General features: G+C 40.8%; 1 long non-coding RNA gene across 2 annotated transcripts in view; it reads right to left on the reverse strand.

The window, feature by feature from the left end:
- LOC144221843 (uncharacterized) overlaps nucleotides 1-22,595 on the reverse strand; it is a 238,470-nt gene that overhangs the window by 178,731 nt on the left and 37,144 nt on the right. For both annotated transcript variants that reach the window (XR_013332202.1, XR_013332203.1), the window contains exon 2: nucleotides 12,176-12,236. This is a non-coding gene — a long non-coding RNA (uncharacterized LOC144221843). The remainder of the gene's footprint in view (nucleotides 1-12,175; nucleotides 12,237-22,595) is intronic.

Consider the following 22,595-nt stretch of genomic DNA (forward strand, 5'->3'; position numbering starts at 1 on the left):
TAAGTCAAAAGAGTAAAAAACGAACATAAAGAGAGAATATAAAATTAAAAATATAGACTTAAATGTTCATTTATTCTGACTATAAGACATACTGTCATCTAAACATTTACAAGCAAATATTTCCCCCCAGAACACGATAAATGAAGTGCCCGACTTAACTACACATTTTACATGTATAGGCCTTATGATGGAGGTGCTAACACCATCCCAGTTTTGTAATAACTCGCCTCGAGTCACATACAACAATGTTGGAGGTCTGTATTCAAACAGAGGCCTCTCTCCCTTTTCGTCCTGTCCTCTTAGCCATTGTGCTGACAGCTGGACTACCATTACGGGGAAAGAAATCGACAGCTGCTTCTGTTGTGTGACTTCAAGGGATAATGGGAAAATCCTCTCTGCTCACATCTTCGAGCTCCCCTTCCCAACACAGATCTGTTCACTTTAAGCAAGAGGGAACAACTGGTGGAGTGTAGAGAGCATGAAATACAGAGTCCCAGCCTGGCCGTGACCTTGGGGAAGTAGCTGAGCCTCCCTGGAGAGGACTGTCACAACAGCTACCCCACAAGACTGTACGGGCATTACATGAAACATGTAGAGGAGCACATTTTGAACGTGGGATAGGGCATGTAACAGTTCGATGCTATTATGAAGATGCAGAACTAGATAAAGCATATGACTTCTCCCAGAAGTGTGTGCACTTAGACAATGATATCTACACAGAGCTTCTGAGTGATGTCGGGAGAGGGGTGCCTGTGGAACTCTAGGCGATGGGGTACATGGGGGTCATGATGAAGGTGCATAAGAATGCCCAGCATGGCTGGGGGTGGAGAGGAGGCTGGGGCTCCTACTTTCCACTTGTCACCGTGGGCAACCATGTGACTAGAGACGTCATCCCTATACACCAAGACTGGATTTATACACTACCTTTGTAAGAAAACTGCCAGCTCTCAGACACTTTCCATTTAGCCATCATAAAGTACAGACAGGATCATTGGAGAGCAGTTATTATCCATGGGAATGAGGACACATGCATAGGATCCAGGGCTAGGAACAAGAGTAAGTACTCCAGTCTCCAGGGCTTGGTCAGTGCAGACCATCAAAGGGTAATTTGAAGTTCTCCCACGTTCATACCAGCCCTGGCCCGATAACCTCAAGGTAACCTTATGGAGTCTAATTTCCATTTCTAGATAAAGTCAGTACACTCCTAGGAAGACAGTCAAGCGCTCTGTGGGAGCACCTAACTGCTATAGTTGGTGGCATTTTATCTGTGTGTCTACAGACCCTACACACTTTCTGGGGAAAACTTTGCTTATTTAGACAATCATTGAGTATAAGAGATGACCATGTAGCCACCTTGGGTGCCTCTCATACTTGTCTGGATCACTCACAGAGCCTTATTTGGTATCTATTCCTTGAGGTGGATCCAATTGGACAGGACAGGATGGAATTGCACTGAGTTGAACTGAATTTTAATCAGTTGACCTGGTTGCCTTTGTTAACCTTAAATCAGGTAAGGTGAGAAGGTCTCTGTTTCCTTTTAGCCAGTGTCTCAGACCAGCCCTATCTTGGTGCACCCCCATCAGTGAATGGAACATTCATCTGTTGAGTTTCTGGGAGTCATCTTTGATACTGCTTCCTCTCCATCATCTTCATCTCCCATCATCGAATCCTGCCCATTTTTATCTCATGTTCACCTTAGGAATACATGATGAACATGCTTATCACATGTTCACTTTCCACCTTCACCACCACAGCCTTCGCCCAAATCACTGCCATCTCTCACCCTGATTACTCATGCAGCTTACTGAACATGTCCCTTTATCTGTTCTTGTCCCACTCCACAGACAAGTTCTAACTCCAAAGTTAAAGCAGTGACACACAACCACACACACACACACACACACACACACACACACACACACGGCAGCAAAACACCAATGTAACCATGTTTCTTCCCTGGTAAACCCATAAGGGTTTCCCTGTGCCATCAGGATGAAGACAAGAAACCTCGGTACAGCTTATGAGCACATTCTGGACCCTCTTTCCCAGCTCACACTGCTCTGGCCCCCAGCCTCCACGCCTCCTCAGCCATTCTGCCCATGCATGTCCTTACGTCCCCCACACTCCCTCATATGCCTGATCCTTTACACACACTGTCCCCTCAGTCTGATATGCTCTCCCTCTGAACCCTTCCCCCACCTCTCACTTTCCTATACCTGAGATCAATAAACATATTCTTCCTTCATGCAGCAGCAGGTCTTAGCGCTACCCACTCTCCTATAACACTCTTCCCTTCTTTCATAACACATATCAAAATTGGTGAGTATACAGATGTGCAATTTTTATTAATGCCATTTTCCCACTAAGCAACAATGACCATGAAAGCAGAGGCTGCATGTTTTTTGCCTACTATCTTCTCCTCAGGGCCTAGTATTAGGCCTGACATATGCTAGGGAACAAGAGACCTTTGTTGTTGAATGCTGAACCGATGGACACCACCAGCCTTTCAAATCGCCAAGGATGACTCAGGGAGCAGGGCAATGATGAGCTGCGACCCATGCACCTGTCACCCTGCCCCTCCCACTTGGAGCTCACTCATTTCTGTTTCAGAAATTTGGGGTTTACAATTTACAGTGATGTTTCAAAGGCAACAATCCTGTGGGTCACAGAATTACTCAGTAGGACTATAGACAAGCTTTTAGTATTGGGTGTATTTTAGAATAGTTTATTATATTTAGGACATTGTTTAGAACAGTTCCTCTCACACAACTTTCAAATGCAGACCCCAAGGGCTTTGTCAGGGGACAGTCTTTACCCATTACATCAGCTGGCTCTCATGGAGGCCAGAAAGGAGGCTACCTCGCTCTGTTTGAATGCGGCCTGTGATGGAGGAGGGCCTCATGACCTCTTCTCCTCTGTGGAGCAGGTCCACTTGTTAGAAAGCCCCGCCTTAGGCCATGCTGATATCTGCCTCACTGTAACTCCTCCGCCATGTTCTTGAGCCCACTTACCAAATAACCCTAAATGCTGGTCCACATGACAACCCTTCAGTTACTTGAAGACCACTGACAAGCCACATCTATATTTTATGCTTTCTCCAGCCTTGATTTTTTATTTATAGACCACATCTTGCTATTTTATTGCATGCATTCTTGTAAGCTGCCTTAAATCCTATGTGAAGTGAGGCTCCATATAAATAAATCCCTGTGCCTTTCCTCTAGGCAACAACTCAAGTTCCCCACCTGACAGGCTTCCCACTACTTTGCATTATGACCTGAGATGTATCCTCTAATCATCCTTACTAGAATAGGCAACAGTATAGGGCTAGTCCCAAACTCCATCTTCACCTCACACAGCTATTGCCAAGTCCATCGAGGGTCTCTGGAGTCAGTGCCCTGGGACAACAGGCAGAGTTTACATCCATCACTGCTGTTTCAGTTTTGTTTGGACAGTTATTAGTGATACGCTAAGGACTTAGGAAGCCCCCAAACAACCCACCCCTGACATGAGATGATAACCTAGCCTCCGATGCAAACTAAGAGACAGAGGCCACAGGACAAGAACACCCTCCTGCCCCTCCACACTCATAGTCCACTCCTCCTCTGTTCTCTTTCACAACTGTATGTCAGCATCTGCTTTTAAAAACCTGTGTTCTCGGGAAGCCTGGGTGGTTCAGTTGGTTAAGCATCTGACTCTTGATCTCAGCTCAGGTCATGATCTCAAGGTTTGTAGGATGGAGCTCCGGGTACAGAGCCTGCTTGGGATTCTCTCTCTCTCTCTCTCTCTCTCTCTCTCTCTCTCTCTCTGCCCCTACCCCACTGTATTCTTTCTCTCTCTCAGAATAAATAATTTTTAAAAATTATTTTATCTACTCTATCTGAATCCATTCCTTTCCGCTCTGTGAGCTTCCTCCAGAGAGGAGTATCTCCAGCTTTCTCAAACAGCTATCACCTTCTCTTCTGCACACAAAATACGCAGCTCATCCCTAGCCTAAAAATTGCTAATAATGAAATATTTAATATCTTATCTTAGCCCAAAGCTGACATGCTAGCTTTTCCTGTGCAAGAATGAGTAAACCTCTGGAAAAAAGCACTGCTGGTATGTGAGAGTAGCTCCAGGTTTTCTGACGACTACCGAATATACAATTTGGGGGCAGAAGGGCTCGTGAAAATAAAGAATTTAAAATTATAAATAAAAAATTAGGTACAGAAGTAAACAGTTAAAACAAGAAAAAATTGACAAATGGACAAATATTTGTCCAGAGAATGGACAAATATTACAATTTTTAAAGAAGTAAACAGTTAAAACAAGGAAAAATTGTAGTAAATTATAATTTTTAAAGAATGGAATGTAAACTGGTACAGCCCCTCTGGAAAACAGTGTGGAGCATCCTCAGGAAACTAACAATAGAACTCNTTAAAAAAAAAAGAATGGACAAGTATTACAGATATCTAGAAAATAATGTAATTTTTTAAATTAATTGCCCTACCTCTTTAACACTTTCCTCTTTTTTTTTTTTTTTTTTTTTTTTTTTTTACCATTCTATTTCAGTGCTTCTTTATTTGACAAGGATTCAATCTGTCTTCCAGTTTGGTTAATCAGAATAATGTGTTTATTACTTATTGTTTAGAATTTTTTAGCTATTTCATTGTTGATAATATATAAGTTGGTAGGATTTTTTCTCAAATTGTAAAAATGTCTTCTCGTTTCTTTTATATGTGAACTGAAAGTTTTCCAAACATTTCATGTTTGTTTGGTTTTTTTTTGTTTGTTTGTTTCTTTTTTGTGCTGCCTAATCTTAAATCTTCTTTGAGCCAACAACACCCATTAACCAGTTTGTCAACGGTGTCTCACCCGTGGTAGATTATGAATCTTGGGTTATCTTACCTGATAGGAAAGAATTTGCATTTTGACTGGGCCTTGACAAGAACTTGATCTTTCTTCCTATAAGAAGGAAACTGGAAGGACACAGCACATGCTAGCTTCTGGCTCCGTACATTTCACACCTTTTCTCGTCCACTATCCACATTTTTTCCAATGCAAGGTTTCCAAAGATGCATTCACACCTGGTGTCACTGACTGTGCGTCCATGCTGGGTGAGCCATCCCAGTGGATGGGGAGAGAATCCCTGGAACTATGAGCAGTCACTTAACTATATGCTAAAGGCATGCAAACTACACAGTATCCCCTTAAACCTAAGCAGTTCCCTTTGCCAAAGTTCAAATGCCATTCAACAGCAGGGAAACCATGCTTGAAAGAGAGTCTGAATGGGAAGATCACCATGTAATTGACTGTGGTTAAGTGTTAAATACTGCTATGCACTGAATGCTTGTGTTCCTCCAAAATTCATTCATTGACTCCCTAATCCCCAATGTAATGGTGTTTGGAAATGGGTCCTTTGGGAAGTATTTAGGTTGGTCATGAGGGTGGGACCCTCATAATGGAATTAATGCCCTTTTGAAAGAGGATCTTTATGTGTCTCTCCATTTCTGTTGCCTCCTTTCATTACCTAACCCCCCACCTTGTAAGGATATAGAGAAGTTGCTTGCTATCTGCAAACCAGGAAGAAGGCTCTCCCTAGACATTGAGCACCCTGATGTCAGACTTCCCAGCCTTCAAAACTGTGAGAAATTTCTGTTGTTTAAGCCACCCAGTCTGTGGAATTTGGTTAAAGTAACCTGAACAAACTAACTCAAATATCTTGCATCTATGAGTTTTACAGATCACATAACCATGGGAAGGCATTGCGAGGTTCCATCATGGGTCCTGGGAAAGGTCTGAGCAAGTGAGGAGCCTGAAACTGAAGCCTCATTTGCTTCCTGGCACATCTGCCTTGGCTGATAAAGTATCCTCAAGAATCCCCAAGGTATGCCCTCCTTGCCACTTAATCCCTTGGAGTTTGGCTTCTACCCTCCCTTCTTATGACTCAGCAGGTCATAAGGCAAACCACTCACTGCAGTACCTTTCCCCCAGTCTTTATTCTTCTCAACCCTCTGCCTTCTTCTCCGAACCCAGCTACTCTCTGTCCTCTCATTGAGCTCCTTTCTGTCTTGCCCTCCTCCCATCTCCCCTCTGTTCTCCCTGAATGAAGGTGCCTTCCCAAATTCTTCGCCTGACTCCTCCTCCCTTCTCTCTTCAGAGCACTCTTCCTTGGAAAGCTCACTCACAGACTTCCATTTTGACTGCTGTGTGTCCAGTCTCCTCCTCTCTACAGCCAGTTTCATTGCTTGCCAACTCCCCAGCACCTTAATCACTGCCTTTCTTTCCCCCTCCATTAGCTCCCCCTTCTTGGCTCCCCCTTGTCTATCAATGCTGAGAAACCACTGCTGACTCTTGTTTCACCTTGGGCCGCCACACCCCTTCTCCCCTTTCCTACTGCTACTGCCCTGCTTCTATACTTAGCATCTCTTAACTACAGTCAAAACCTCTCCCTTGTTCCAGAGAATTCCACAACCTAGTGTTCCCGCCCCACCCCCACTCAGATGGTTTTTCCTTCTCTTTAGAACTGCTACATGCTTTTTATTTCTCTGAGAGAATTTAATATTTCATCTTGTTTTTATGTGGCAATAACACATATACAGTGTTTATAATGTGCTAAGTATTTTGCACTATCTCATTTAATACTCACACCCACCCTCTTACTATTATTATTAATATGATCATTGTTTCTATTTTTAATGAGGAACCAGAGCCTTAGGGGAAAAATTAGTAATTTGCTCAATTAGCACAGCCAGAATTTGGATGCAGTTCTCAGGCTACAAATAACCATAAGCTTAATCACTAATAATAATAGCTACTATTTATTATGCACTTGTCACATGCTCTATAAACCTTGAATTATCCTATGAGGTTACAGTGCTATCATCCCCTTCTCATAGAGCTGAAAATCCTAAAAGACCCCAGAACTTACCTTTCTAAGGTCTCCTAGCTGGTAATGCCAAAGTTAGTACTAGAGCGCGGGTCATTTGGCTACAAAGCCTAAACTGGTAACCATGTCACCACATTGCCTCCCCTTGACACTATCCCGCCCACTGCCATCTCTGCTGACTTCAGTGTTGTTGTCTTGGCCTCTCTACCATATGATAGTCTTCCTGAAGGCAAGGCCACTTCTTATATTCATTTTTTTCATACTAAAGATAACTTTTTATTTCAAAATGATTTCAAAATTACAAAAAGTTGCAAATATGGTACGATTTCTTTTCCTTAATCATTTCAGAGTCCCTTACCAACAATGTTGCCCTATAACCCATTAATGATTTAGTATAAATATCCTTCAAAGATATTCCTCTATATTACTACAATAAACCATCAAAATAGGGAAATTAACATTGACATATCATTACCATCTAATCTCAGACATTATTCAATTTTTACCAATTGTCTCACTTATGTTCTTTATAAAGAAAGGATCCAGTAGAGACTTGAACATTTAGTTCTCTATGTCGTTATTCTCCGTCAGTGTGGAATAATTCCTTAATATTTCCTCAACATCCATGTCTTTGACATTTTTGAAAATTGCAGGTCAGTTATTGTAAAATGTGCCTCAATTTGAGTTTGCCTGATATTCTCTCATGATTAGATTCAGGTTACAGACCTTTGGCAGTAATATCTCAGAACTGATACTCAGTTCCTCTATGTCTTCCTATCAAGTGGTCACAATTTCTTCTCAACCTTTCTGTGGTAGGGTTAACTTTGATATCTGGATTTAGATGACACCTGCCAGGTTTCTTCAAGATGCTCTTTTGTCTTCTTAAATACATAAATATTTTGTGAAAGGCACCTCTTTGAGATTATACTATTATTGGCTCCTCATTCAACTTTTACCCAGTTAGTTTTCATATCCATAAATGTTTCTTGGCTTAATTGCTACCGAAATGGTAGCAAGGAATGATGTTCTCATCCAAGTATTCCTTCTAGATTTAGTAATCATCATTCACTTCTCTCAGTTTATTTATCTACCTATTTATGTATGCTAGTAGGGACTCATAGATCCTAGTTTATTCAGTAAGTTATAATCTTTTATTAACATTATTTTGAAGCTCAAATTATACAAGGTGAGTGTGAATGTGTGGGGTGAGTGTGTGATTCCCTTCGAGGAGGCTACTGTGTTCTTTATCATGTTCCCATTATTCTTCATGTCCTGGGACAATAAGACATACCAGGCTTCTCTTGGACTTTGCCTATCCCTGTCTGGGGATCAGTCATTTCTCTAAGCACTCATGCTTCCTTTTAATTGAGATGGTATGTAGAAATCAAGATCTGCTTTATAGGCATGCTTGTTATGATTGGGGTGTCACTGTTCTGTAGCTCTCTCAGTGGCCAGAGCTAGAAGGTTAGCAAACGTGTGTGTGTGTGTGTAAAACAATAAGTTTACATCAATACTTTCAGTTCCAATCTAATATCACATAGTTCATCCCATTTTTCTCTTTTTTGCCCAAATTTACAACTCTCTTCTTAAATAGTATGAAACCATAATCTCTGATGTATTTACTTATTAAGCCAACCTCCCTATATATACCCAGTCTCCTAAGCTGCCACATATCCCCCCAAACCCTCTTTCTGGATACTGTTCTCACCCTACTGAGGCTGTGATTTCCCATGCCAGCCTGTCCCCACCTCAACTCTTCATCTTACCTTCCTATACAGTATCCGGTCTTGCTTATCTCCACCTAATGGCTTCTAGACTGAATTATTCAAAAAGCTTTCTAATTTTATAATGAGTTTTTGAACTAGCACAATGTTCTTTGCCGAGGGAAAACTCAATTCAGTTTTTTAAAATGCGTGCGTGCGTGTGTGTGTGTGTGTGTGTGTGTGTGTGTGAGAGAGAGAGAGAGAGAGAGAGAGGAAAGGAGGGAGGGAGGGAGAATACAAGCAGGGGAGGGACAGAGGATCAAAGCAGGCTTTGCGCTAACAGCAGAGAGCCTGATACAGGGGCTCAAACGCACAAACCATGAGATCATGACCTGAGCCAAAGTCAGATGCTTAATTGACCGAGTCATTCACATATTTTTAATCGAATAAAATAAGTCATTTTTTGACCACTTGAAGCCTTTCTATGTAAATGTTACTCTTTACTAAAAAAATACAATTTATAGTTTATTATAAAATGATAATTTCTTGGCAAAAAGATTAAAAATTAAGTTCTTTTTAAGAAGCCTAAACTTAACTTTTAGAAAGCTCAAAGTATCAACCAAAACATCATCATTTTCCCTCCACACCAACCTCCCCCAATGTCCATGAGAGTTCCTGACCTTCATTTTTTTTTTTTCTGGTTAGCTACTAAGGAAAAAATGTTTAATTTTTTTTCCCAAAATTGTCTTTGTCACTTCATGAACTTAAACTGACTACTCTTAGTTTTTCTCTGTCCAGGCTGTCTACTGCCTGAAGTTTAAAATCCTATTGCCATGACACGTATTGCTACCTGCTTTTTCCAAGTAAAGACTCTACTTTCTCCTAAAGATCTCTAAGGATCAAACCCATCCACTAAGAGTTCTTCAGCCTGAGAACATAGCTTCTCTACTACACATCTTGACCTGGGATAGTTTTCCTTTCTAACTTTTCAAAACCATAAATATATTATAAAAGAACATATACAGCTTTCTCACAAATATTACATTTCAGTTGGTTGATTTATTATTAAATTAAGGTGCATACAGATGTGATGTGGTTATAAGTAAACAGAACTGTGGCTTATGGTTTTATTACTTTTATAGTTTATCATAAATATATAAAAAACAAATATATTTTAAAGAATAGATGTTTTGGTGGGCTGTCAGAGAGATTAAAGAGTATGACTATCAGTAAACAAAGGTATGGCATCCATATTTCTTAGGCTTAAATTAAAACCTCTAGGGATGGGATGCCTACCTGGTGCAGTCAGTGGGGCATGCAACTCTTGATCTCAGAGTCATGAGTTCAAGCCCCATGCTGGGCATAAAGCTTACTAAAACGAAGCAAAACTAGAGACTATTGTGACAGCAAGATTAGAAATTTCAGTGACTACTGAATAACTGCTACCAGGAAACTTCAAGTCCTACTTATCGATATTAAGGTAAGACAAGAACCTAGTTTCTAGTACCATCATCCCCAGATTGTATAACAATAAGTCATATGTATTATTACATGCATTCCTCACAAGAATCCTTCAAGATAAGCAAGAGTTATAACACGATTGCCCAAGCTCACACCTCTTCGAGGTGGCACAGCTAAAATCCAATCCCAAGTCTTCATTCATCTCACACATCACGCTGTCTCTCCAAACCAGATTATGTGTTTAATAAATTTACAATTCCTTAACCACATCTTATGCTGTGCAGCCAAACTCCCTTCTACCTAATGAGGTAGATAAATCAAGCCAATCAAGTCTAAACTCGTGGGGAGAATACCTTCTGAAAAAACGTTTTCATTAAGGTAACTGGCTCATTCAAAACATTATTTTCCCTTTACGATAAAGAGCAAGATTTCTAAAGAAATCCCCCACTAGATTATATTCAAAACTTCGAAAACTCTTCTGATATTAATTATGGGTTTTTTTTTTTTGTAACTGACAAAATAGAATGAATGCTTTTTCTTCTGGGTGATCATTTTTATATGAAGACAGGGCAATAAATTCCATTTGTAGGCTTTTTCACAGATGGCTATGCTACAGCCATGAGAATATAGGGTAGTAAAAAAAAAGAGTCCGTTATTTAATGGTCATTGCAAAGCCCAAAAATTACCATTTCAGTTTTTGATGAATATATTACTTCCACTACTTTAACTTATTGAATACTCTAAGAATTCTATTACTATGAACAAAATGTGGTGTTTAACAATTATAAAACTAACACGAGCTCATTATTGTTAAAATGCATAAAGTTATACAGAAGAAAATTAAAATCACATACACTCTCATCATCAAATAATTAACAACTGGTTTCTCTTAAGTGTCCTTTCATGCATTTGCATATTTGGTTTGTTTTGGCACAATTAGGATCTTACAGTAGACTTTCATGTTCTGCTCTTTTTCCATTTATACTAGCATTTTCCCATGACATTAAACTCTATAATGTGACATTAGTAGATGAATAATAGTCATTGCAATGTACCCTAATTTATTTAACCATTATTTGTTTAACTCTATTATTAGAAACGTTGGCTTTTTATTTTCACCATTAAAAATAGCAATGCAATAAATACCTTTGCAATAAATCTTTGTCCACAACTTTGGTTAGTTTCCTAGAAGTAAAATTATTGCATGAAAGGACGTGAACTTTTTTAAGAATGTTAATTCATATTGTTAAATGCATTTCTAGGAAAATTGTACTGGCTTGCACTTCAACCAGCAGATTATCCAAAAAACTCTTTGAAGCACTTAATGTTTTAACATTGTTGTGCCAGTTTGCTGGTTTATGAATGATCTCATTGTTTTCATTCGGACGCATTTGACTATTAATAAAACCAAGTACTTTGCATATGTTGATTTTTCATTTACATGCATGTATAGATTCCTATTTCCTTCTGTCTTGTATCCATTTCTCTAGTGGGATATTTACATTTTTATTTTCAAATATATTTTTTCATTTGTTAAAAAAATAGCTCTCAGCATATTTGTTGCCAATATTATTTACCAGTTAATCATTTGCTTTTAATTTTTATGTAGTCAAATATTCCACTATGTATTCAGAGCTCATAATGTTTAAAACATGTCATTACACATTTTGGTAAATGGAATAATTTATCTATCAATTTGCTCACTTGTGGTTGGACAACAGACATTAAAGCAAGCTGTTTGAGGGGCCTAGTAACCCCTTATGCAACAATCTTCACAGGTAGTTTTAGAGAGTAATTAATTATTCAAAATCACTCTTCCAAACTCAGCTTTCCATAACCCATTCTGAATGAAGCTTTGAATTAACCTAGAGCACTTTGGGAACTTTCCCTCCAGAAATAATATACTTTCCTGATTACAAGAACTAAATCTTATCAAAAGCACCCCAAGAATCTTCTAGGGGACATCAAATGCTCATTGCCACATAATATTTCAACGGGTGAAGTATAAATGAACGTGAACTATAAGGACTATATTTCCTCTAAATAAACAAAAACATAAAGTGGAAAGGTGTGTGGTCAATTATATGAGACAATTTGGAAGGAAAACTGAGCATAATTCACACTTAAAATATAATTCACTTACCAACTGTATATCTGATCTCAAAATAAGTCATGTCTCTTACGGCCACAAGTACCAGCAATCTCTGCAAGAAGATAAGAATTTCAGGTATAGGTCTCTTCAACTTGCATTCCAGGGCCCTCTGTGGCAACATTTTTAGAAATAGGGAAGATCATACAAAGTATATTCCTTTCCCTTTGATTTCAGTGCTGACAGTATGAAATATTAAGATCCACATCAACCAAGGGAATCCTCCCATTGCACTCCACACTGAGTCTGCCCAAGTGAGTATAAGAGAGACCAGCACTGGTGGCACCGAGTTTCCTTCGAGGAATCGAGCTAATGCTAGCCAAAACTGCCATCTGTCCGCAGTGAAATCTGTCAATTGTGGCTATTTATGAAATCTCTGGTTGAGTCTATAAATGGCTCAGTCTTACCTTGCCTACTCATTGTTACTCTTATCCAAAATCTAAGTCTTATACTTGTTCTTCTGAAAGGAGACAAGTGTGGACTAGTCCCTAAATATGTTAATGAAATACAGTGTTACAGTAAAAAGTGAAAAGAGGCTGGATTTTGGAATTAATCTTAGACTCAAATCCTGGAGACGCTGGCTATGCAAGAGTGGCTATGTCATTAACATCTCTGTGAAATGGGAGAAATAATGTCTCTCTGGCCTCACTCTCTGGTAGTGAGAAAGAGCCACCAAGAAAACAGACCCAAGTGTCTGGCAAGCCTCAGCAGTTTGGTACTCAACCTTTGCACAGGCCTGCCTTGTGATTCTCCACGTCACACAACAAAGTGCTATACCTGGGACTGGTGAGAGCGATGGAAACGAAGGTGTGTGTGATATTAAAAATATCGTGGGAGGGGCGCCTGGGTGGCTTAGTCGGTTGAGCGTCCGACTTTCGTTTAGGTCATGATCTCGCAGTTTGTGGATTCAAGCCCCGCGTCGGGCTCTGTGCTGACTGCCCGCTCAGAGCCTGGAGCCTGTTTCAGAGTCTGTGTCTCCCTCTCTCTCTGACCCTCCGCTGCTCACGCTGTCTCTCTCTCTCTCTCTCTCTCTCTCTCTCCTAGAAATAAATAAAAATATCAAAAAAATATATCGTGGGAATGTTTAGCCTTCATTTTTCAGGAGTAATCGGCATTCTTTTCACATGATACATCTCTGTTTGCAGAACACCAATACGCAAAGGGTCTGCTGCCTGCTTATTTTATTTACCATCATTATCTGGAATTACTTAGAAATAAACAGAAAACCACAGATGGAGAAAATGCCAATCTAGCAAAAAAAGGTCTCTGTCAGTTCCAAAAATGTTAACAAATATTTCCTAAGCAAGATGGGCTTCAGATTCTCTCTTTCAGCCAGGAGACCATGCAAGGGATTACTAGGGATTCCTAAAGCAATCCAGTTTTGCTCTCCATTAGGCAATCTTTTTGCCAAACCCCACTTCCTAAAACTCAAATACTCTAGGGCAATTCTGTCCTCATTTTTACCTTAAGTGTGTTCACAAGGTTACTGATAACACAAAATGAGTGGACTCCAAATGTCTCTCAAAGCCAGAACAGAGTGAGGGAAAAGCTTAAAGTAAGATTCCTTATCTCAGGACTTTCTGTGGAATTTCTTATATTTAAAGAAATATCCCTGAAGTGTGAAGCCATCTATAAAATGTTGGAGCTTTTAAAAATACTATCGTGCCATAAATCCATGGCTAATTTATCTCAAGATTTGAAGACATTTGTAACATTTTCATATCTTAATACTTAAAGGAGAAATGTTTCTAAGAATTAACTGAATTTTAAGAGTTTTTTACCAAGCTTCAGAGCAAATGAAATGCAAACCATCATCAGTTTTCAGCTTATTCCTTATCATAGCTTAACAATGGACTTTTATGCATAAAACCAGAGATAACATATTTTCTAAGACAATGTCAAATTCAGGTATCAGCTTTCTCTCCACCCCCAACACACACAAATATTTCTATATTCATAGGCACACAAGGCATACTGTACTTAGCAAGTTGAGAGCACAAGCTTTAGAGTTACATGAGAATAATCTTCTGGATTTGCCATCAATTATTTGTGTGACCTTGGTGACATGATCTACCATTTCTAAGCCTCAGTCTTCAGATTTCTAAATTGGGCTGAATAGTATGACCTCTGGCTTAGGAAAGAAAATCATAATAATTATAGTCTACCTCAAAATATGTGAACTGTGTTTCAAGATAGCAGTTGTAAAAGTTCACAATGCACAGAATATTTACGCACACATTTTTTTAATGTTTATTTATTTTGGAGAGAGAGGCAGAGCTCCAGTAGAGGAGGGGGAGAGAGAGAGAGAGGGAGACAGAGAATCTGAAGCAGGCTCCAGGCTCTGAACTATAAGCACAGAGCCGGACACGGGTCTCGAAACTCACAAACCATGAGATGGTGACCTGAGCTAAAGTTACACGCTTAACCAATTGAGCCACGCAGGTGCCCCTGTACAGACATTTTATTGTTATCCTTTTTTTTTTTTTTTTTTTTGCCCTTAAAACACAGACATACAAACTCTCAAAGCCTCTGGGGTAAATCATTCTTCTTCCTTCTACTCCCAATACTTAAGCTAATTCACTGTCTTTTAGCACCATGCTTCAAGGATCACAGGGTAGAAAAAATGCGGGTACCTCAAATAAATGCTGCTTACAAAATATATGTTTCCCCTGTAAGTCAGACGTTTCCAAACGTGTAATCTTCAAGAAGTCACATCTCTTTTTCTTTTGGTTTGGTGGGTTTCATGGAATGAAGGCTGATGCCTTCTCTGGGTCTACCTTCAAGGATTTATTCTGATACACGTAACATTACATAATAAATAAATACATTATGCTGAAGTGAATATCCAAAATGAGAAAATGAGATCTTGAAACTGGCTGCATAATTATTTTTACCATGCCTGTCCATTACCACTAATAATTTCTCTTGAGGTTAGTAGGCAAGCCTCACTATATTTTTCATAAAATGAAGTTTGTGATGAGCACTGCCCAAAGAATGCAGCAGACTCCATTTCACTAATAAGCTTGAGGCTGGCTTCTTGGAAGTGATTAAATATGACAGACATAAGACATCTTTAAGAGTGTTTAAGGTGGCTGAATAGCAAAACTTGACTGAAATGAAAGATATTTTAGCTTACGTTTAAGGCCCAGTGTGGGCTGGAGAAGGGTATGGGGTGGAAGGATAGGGAACAATTGAGATATTGGGAGACAGAAAAGAACCCAGGGAAAGGGTTTCTAAGCAATAGGAAAAATTCTTCCAGGATCCGCTAGACCTAGATTATTTTTTCTTGGTGTCCTAAACTAGGAAATTCCTAAAATCCTTCTGAACTTAATTGCAGCAGGAATTTTCTACAAGGCTTTTTTCTGGTAAAAACATTAGTAGACACCAACCTCAGTGGAAGAGAGCTACAGTTGCATCCTTATACGGATTTGTGAAGAGACAAGGAAGAATTAAAGCAACAGAGACACAGAGTCCACGGTACTCCATAACTGAGGCAAAAATGCTTTGCATTTTCAAGAGTGAAGGGTGACCAGTGCAGATCAGAAGTGTGAGAACTCTATTCAGTCAGGCAAGACCTGCTGTTCTGGCTGAAGGGTGTGCACAGGGTGGGTGTGAAAAGCAGATCAGACCACAGAACCAATGTGATGCAGGAGAGAAACAACAGAAAGAGGTCAGCTACCACCAGCGTCTATCTTAAGAAGCCCAGTGGTGTGGGGGGAAGCACAAAGGTTTTGAGGACAGATTGCCTTTCTCCCAGGCTCCCCCATTTGCTGTCCACGTGGCCTGGGCCAGGTTACACTCTCAGAGCCAGTTTCCTCAGCTGAGCAAGGAAGACAATATCTTTCCTTTCTCCTCACTGTGCGCGTTGGTGAACACGCTTCACACCAAAAAAGTGCGAACTGATCATCAACAATGTGAATTCCTTCCTCCAGCAATATAAACCCTTTTCAGTTAGTGGTCTGTAGATATGGAGAGAGGACATCCGCCCTCCTCCCTAAAAAAAAATGCTTCCATTTCTTTGAAGAAAGTTATTAAGTGATTCTTGGAACTCTGGTACCCTTGGGGGCAGGGGAATAGTTAAGAGTTTTCACAAACGCGGACTCTGTTATTCCTCGTCTCCTCCCCCAAGAATGCAATTAACAAGAGGGAAAAGGTGGCGTGTTTTTAACAAGTTCTTCACGCTGAGTTGCTTAGAGATGTACATTAGCCCTCCTTTTGGTAATAGGGAAAAATTATCTCGTCATGACTCGACTCTTTCCCACGTCCAGCGGAGGTTTGCAATCAATCAGCCGGACAGCAAGATTGATTTTCTAATTAAGCCAGCATTTGTATCTGCTCGCAGAACCACAGAAGGCTTCCCTACTGTATCTTCCCAACACATTCCTCCTTGTATTCATTTACCCTCACGTTTAAAGCCCTTTCAAAGTTGGGGGTGGGGAATACATGGCCACTCTGCGCAAATATCCAAAACGATGACTGCCGGCTTCAGGGGAGAATTCTGTGAACTTATAGAGCGAAAGGCAGAAACATGAACAGGGGCCCATGCGGCCTTGATGTGGCTCACATGTGGATGAAATCTGCCACCCTGGCCCTCTCCACCTCCTCCCCTCCCCTGGCCGACCCAGGCTACAGCTACCTTGGCCCAAACAGATGGCTGCAGGGTGGGGGAGGCTCGTAGCATTTAGAAAAGCTCCATTTCAAGCACTGCTTGCCAAAAAGGTATAGCAGGCTTTTGTGCCGGCCTCTGTGATGAGATGTGCTGGTGATTTAATTTACTTAGGGGAAGAATATGAAACCCTGAACAGCTCAGCTGGATTAAGCTTCCTCAGGGATGCCCCCAGAGGAGAAAACTTACTTTAGCAATTCTGGATCCTGTGTGCCGGTGCCGTGTTGCTCATGACCTTCCTTCAGTGAGACACACCAGGGAATAGAACTAAAGTCATTAAGAAGAGCTTGCATCTTTTTAGTTCGTTCCTGGTACACGCATTACCTAAGATTTTATTTAAAAGCTCAGTCTTTCACTAATTCGAAATACTAATTTCAATTTCGGGAACATTCTGACCTGACCTGGGATGGAGTTTATTTATCCTCAGTGTTAAAAAAAAGGAAAGGAAAGGAGAGAGAAGGAGAAAAGATAGAAGAAAGAAAAAGATGAGGAGGGTGGCTGAGACAAGGTGACTAGGGGGTGGCTGTGTGTGATGGGCTTATTTAAGACACGATTTGTTTTAAAGATCTTAAAAAAATAGCCTTTCAAGTAGCATCATTCATATCCATTAAGTAGCTGCTGGATTTTGACGGCACCGCTCCAGTCACTGACGTCCCCCTGGGCCGCACAAACAACATGCTCCAAATTGAACTCCTCGTCTTTCCCGGAAGCCACGTCCCCTTTCTGACCTCGCTATTTCTGTACATGGCACCTCTGTGCTCCTAGTCATCAGGCGAAAACCTGGGGATTACTGTAGACTCCATTCTCCCTTGACCCCCAGCCTCTCCTGTGTGCTGGGTTCTATTTTACTACCAGGGTAATATCCTAATTCTTTCCAAAGGGTATCTTAGAGTCTGTCATCCCATGCTCGAGGACGTCCAGTTGCTTCCCACTGAATCCTACTGAGGCTCAAACTCCTCCGTTCAGCAGGACTCTTCAGATGTTCTGATGTGATGTCCATGTTTTGATGGTTTGCATGAGGAGGACGGTGCCACCACCGCCACCACCCCGCCCAGGCATTTGGAAATTGTGTCAGAAATTGTGTTTGTTTGCCTCAGTGACTGGAGGTGTCATTTAATGAGTAGGACATTTAGCATCCCAGGCACCAGACAGTCACAGTGCTCTGTTGAGAAATGTTACTACAAGTTTAGCCAAACTTCACTTCACTCTTCCTCCAAACATGTTTCCCATGGTCATGACCTTATCCAAGTTCAAATCAATCCCATGTTTCATCTGTTTCATATGAACTGTTCTGACCACCACCATCCTGCCCCAACATGCATGCATACACACACACACACACACACACACACACACACAGGACTCCATCTTTCACTTCCCTGAATATCACTTACAGAATTCATCACAATCTAACTTTTACAAACAAATTGGCCTAATTATCTTTCCAGTAAATTATAAACTCCTTGAGTACTCATTATCTTCCTCTGACACAAGTTATGCAAGGCTTTGTATACACCAGGTGCTCAATATGTAATCATTAAATTGATCTGGGATGAAGATCAGGAAGTCAGAGGCCCAGGAAAGACTGGGTAGCAATGGCAAGGGCAAATCATATTCTTAGAAAGGGGAAGACCGGCCAGGCTGAGGAACTCCAGCTCACACGAGCAGTCTGAAAATGAGATAGTACTCGAGACGACAGGTGATTCAGCCACAGCTCAAGTCCTCAGTGGTCAGGCAAAAAGAAGGGCAAAGAAGACGCCAATGAACAGCTCATAGAGACATCAGCAAACAAAAGGACAATTCAGAATCAAAAGTGATCTCAGTAAATGATTAACAGCCTGGGTGCCAGTGGTCTTGGCAGGTTTTACCCAGGGCCTCCCAGCAGATGAAGGGGACCAGCTGCATGGCAATGAACCTGAGACACAGCTGAACTCACGTTTCGCCCCAGGCTCTGAGCTTTCGTGTGGTTCCTCTGAGGGCTGGACATCAATCCCAGTTCCATTAGCATGAGCTCTGCAGGAGGGACAGCCCATTTGGCCTGTGTGTAAGCAAGAGGCAGCAGAAGCTTTAGAAGGCAGAGCTGGGGGTGGGAACATTAGCTGCCTAACTGTTTGAAGGGAAGGGCTACAGGTGGGAGAAAGAGAAAAGCAGTATTTCAGAAGCACACTCCACTGAGGGAACCTGGACATATGACTAATGATTGGGAAGAAAAGCGACATCGCAGAAGAGAAACAGCACTTGAAAGGGAGTTTTGCAGAAGGCATGGGAGGGGAGAGATGCTGAACAGGTAAGTCCATAAGTAACAGCAACTGGGCTAGTCGCTAAGATTGAAACCATGGAAATAGAAAGAGGAAAATGAGAGAATGTGCTATAAAGAGGACTTCAAAGGCAATGGCAATGACATCTCAAAATGCAGCGACTCCCTGGAGTGGAGAGAACAGAGTCAAGTAGTCAAAGAGAAAGACTAGAGAGAGCACAGAGAAAGATCCTTTGACTGGAAAGATCACAGTAATGTGGTGTAACCCATAAACCGGGAGAAGGAACAAAACTGAAATTAAATGGGGGGCGCTTGGGTGGCTCAGTCAGTTAAGTATCTGACCTCAGCTCAGGTCATGGTTTCACGGTTCATGAGTTCAAGTCCTGCGTCAGGTTCTGTGCTGACAGCTCAGAGCCTTGAGACTGCTTCATATTCTCCCTTCCTCTCTCTTTCTCTCTCTCTCTCTCTGCTTCCCCCCCTTGTGCTCTCTCTCAAAGTAAAAAAAAACAAACAAACAAACAAACAAAAAAAACTAAAATAAAAAGATTTTGAAATGAAAAGTCCATATATTCTGGAAAAGTAAAAACCATTAACTACAGCAAGAAACCAAGAAAATGTACCAATGACTATTTATTGGAGGAATATTTTGTGTGAAGTACCTTATTAGACAAGGTGATATTTGAAATATACCTCAGGGCACCTGGATGGCTGTCGGTTAAGCGACTGACTTCGGCTCAGGTCATGATCTCACAGCTCGTGGGTTTGAGACCCACATCAGGCTATGTGCTGACAGCTAGCTCAGAGCCTGGAGCCTATTTCAGATTCTGTGTCTCCCTCTCTCTCTGACCCTCCCCTGCTCACACTGCCCCTTTCTCTCTCTCAGAAATAAATAAAATATTAAAAAAATTAAAAAATAAGAAATATACCTCAAGGAATAGGAAGCATTTAAGTAGGTAAAGAGAAAAAGAACCAAACATTTGTAGGTGATGCAGACATTGTGAGCAGCAAACAGCCCAGAATCTGGAAAATATATCCCAAAGTGGAAGACAAGTGCATTGGACAAAAGAGAACAAAGGAGAGGAAACAAGAAGGGGTGATTTGCAGCAGTGGAAAACTGGACCATCAGGTAGCTGGTGGCAAACCATTCAATGTCATAGAAAGGAAGGCGCACATGGCATGGGGATATTGAGAAAATATATTCAATAATATATGAAAAAGTTACTTCATTTAAAAAAACTGTATGCATCCCTATGTTTACTGTAGCATTATTTACAATAGCCAAGATATGGAAGCAGCCCAAGTGTCCAATGATAGATGAGTAGACAAAAAAGATGTGGTATATATACACAATGAAATATTACTCAGTCATAAAAATAATAAAATCGGGGACCTGGGTGGGTCAGCTGGTTAAGCATCCAACTTTGGCTCAGGTCATTATCTCATGGTTCATTAGTTCAAGCCCCACATCGGGCTCTGTGCTGACAGCTCAGAGCCTGGAACCTTCTTCAGATTCTGTGTCTCTCTCTCTCTACCTCTTTCTGCCCCTCCCCTGCTCGTGCTCTGTCTCTCCCTCTCAAAAATCAATATACTTTAAAAAATTAAATATAAAAATATATATATATGTATTTAAAAAATAATGTAGTTTTCCCATTTGCAACAACATGGATGGATCTAGATGGTATAATACTAAATAAGTCAGAAAAAGACAGGTACCATATGATTTCACTTATATGTGAAATGTAAGAAACAAACCAAATGAACAAAGTAAAAAGGAAACAAACAAACAAAAAAAGATGCTTAACTATAGAGAACAAACTGATGGTTTCAGAGGGGATGTGGGTGGGGGATGGGGGAAAACAGTGAAGGGAATGAAGAGCACACTTATGATGAGCACGGAGTAATGCACAGAACTCACTCACTCACTCACTCTATTGCACACCTGAAACATATAACACTGTATGTTGACCATTCTGGAATTTAATAAATAAATAAACATTTAAAGAAAAAGAAAAAAGTTACTTGTTTCTGTAGAGAATTGCAACATCCGGTTTGTTTTAAAAATCACCACTTCCCTCTTTCCCTCTCAAGCCACCACATTCCTAGGATGATTTTTTCCTTTCAAATCTTGGGAAGGGGAAGGATTCTGTGAACTTCCTGGATTTGAGCAGCTGCCACTCTCAGCACCTCCCTTCATCTTTAAGAGTCATGATTGTATTCACAAAGGAATGGTGACAGAGCTAATTAGAGGGAAAGTTAATTAGAATCTGGATCTCCTAAGATTTCTCCCTACCTTCAGCAATTCTCCAAGTTCCTGAAAGTGCTGCATAGAGAAACAGATCTGCCCTGAACCAGCACTCTGGGGGGGGGTTTTTTGGTAATTTCCAAGATGGTTACAGAGAGATGAGAGAAGGGTGGGGCTGGAAGCACAGGAACAATTGATGTTTTCACCTCTAATCTTTTGCCATTGGGGGGAGGGGGACTCAAGGTGCTAGGGATGGATGTCCACAGAGCTGTGTCAGAACAGACTATTCATCTTCCTCAGCGAAAGAGCCCCCAAACTGCATGAGAGAACAAGGCCGAGCATATCCCCCTCTCCACACCGGAGCCAATTTCAGAGTCAACTGCGCCATTAATTTAGCCCACAGCTTTTTTTTAACCCAAGGTCCTATTCTATTCAGAGACACCTCTTCTAAGAGCAAACTGACATTTGGGGCACAAAGGCAAGTGAGCTGAGGCTGAATGATAGGCAATTTTTTTTTCCGTTTTCTTTCTAAATATGTGGAGGAAAATATGGTCACGTGTACGATCCCCTGAAGGGCTCTTTCTTTCGCACTTGGACGATAAATTGCTACCACTTATGAAAGAATAGAAGATTCGTCCCCAGGCATTCATTTTGTCACACCCTGGAGCCAAAATTCATTTCAGGAATAGGTAGGAGGAAAAGGAATTGCTACAGCATAGGCACAAGATGGGGGAAAGGGAAAATCTGGTTGATATGAATTTTTCATTAAATAAAATGAAATGAGAGTAACTTCTGGAATCAGAATGACCTTGGGTCAAAACTTCACTTCAAGCTTACAATTAGAACTGCAATTTTCACCTCTCTAAAATAAGAGTACTAATACCTGCTTCTTATGGCCATTGTGAGGGCAAAAGGAGATCATGTTCAGAAAGCTTAGCTCATACACTACTTTGCATGTAGTGTATATTCTAGGAGAAAGGATTGTGTTGGCAGGGCCTTAGAAGGTTCTTCACGAAACAACATTCATGTTGGAGTATGATGGGTAGAAATCATAGTAGTTGCCACAAAACCAGCTGCCACATAGCCATGCTTTTTTGCCTGTCTCTCCCTAAAGGGAAATTTGGTTCTGGCACCCAGCAGGATGAATCACTGGCCACCAACATGACTGCACACCCAGCATCTATGACTGGTATCTTTCTTAATGTTTTCAACACCATCAAGAAAAAAAAAAAAAAAAGAAAAAAAAAAC

Source organism: Crocuta crocuta, unplaced genomic scaffold (assembly GCF_008692635.1).
Source record: "Crocuta crocuta isolate KB4526 unplaced genomic scaffold, BGI_CrCroc_1.0 scaffold151, whole genome shotgun sequence".
NCBI lineage: Eukaryota > Metazoa > Chordata > Mammalia > Carnivora > Hyaenidae > Crocuta > Crocuta crocuta.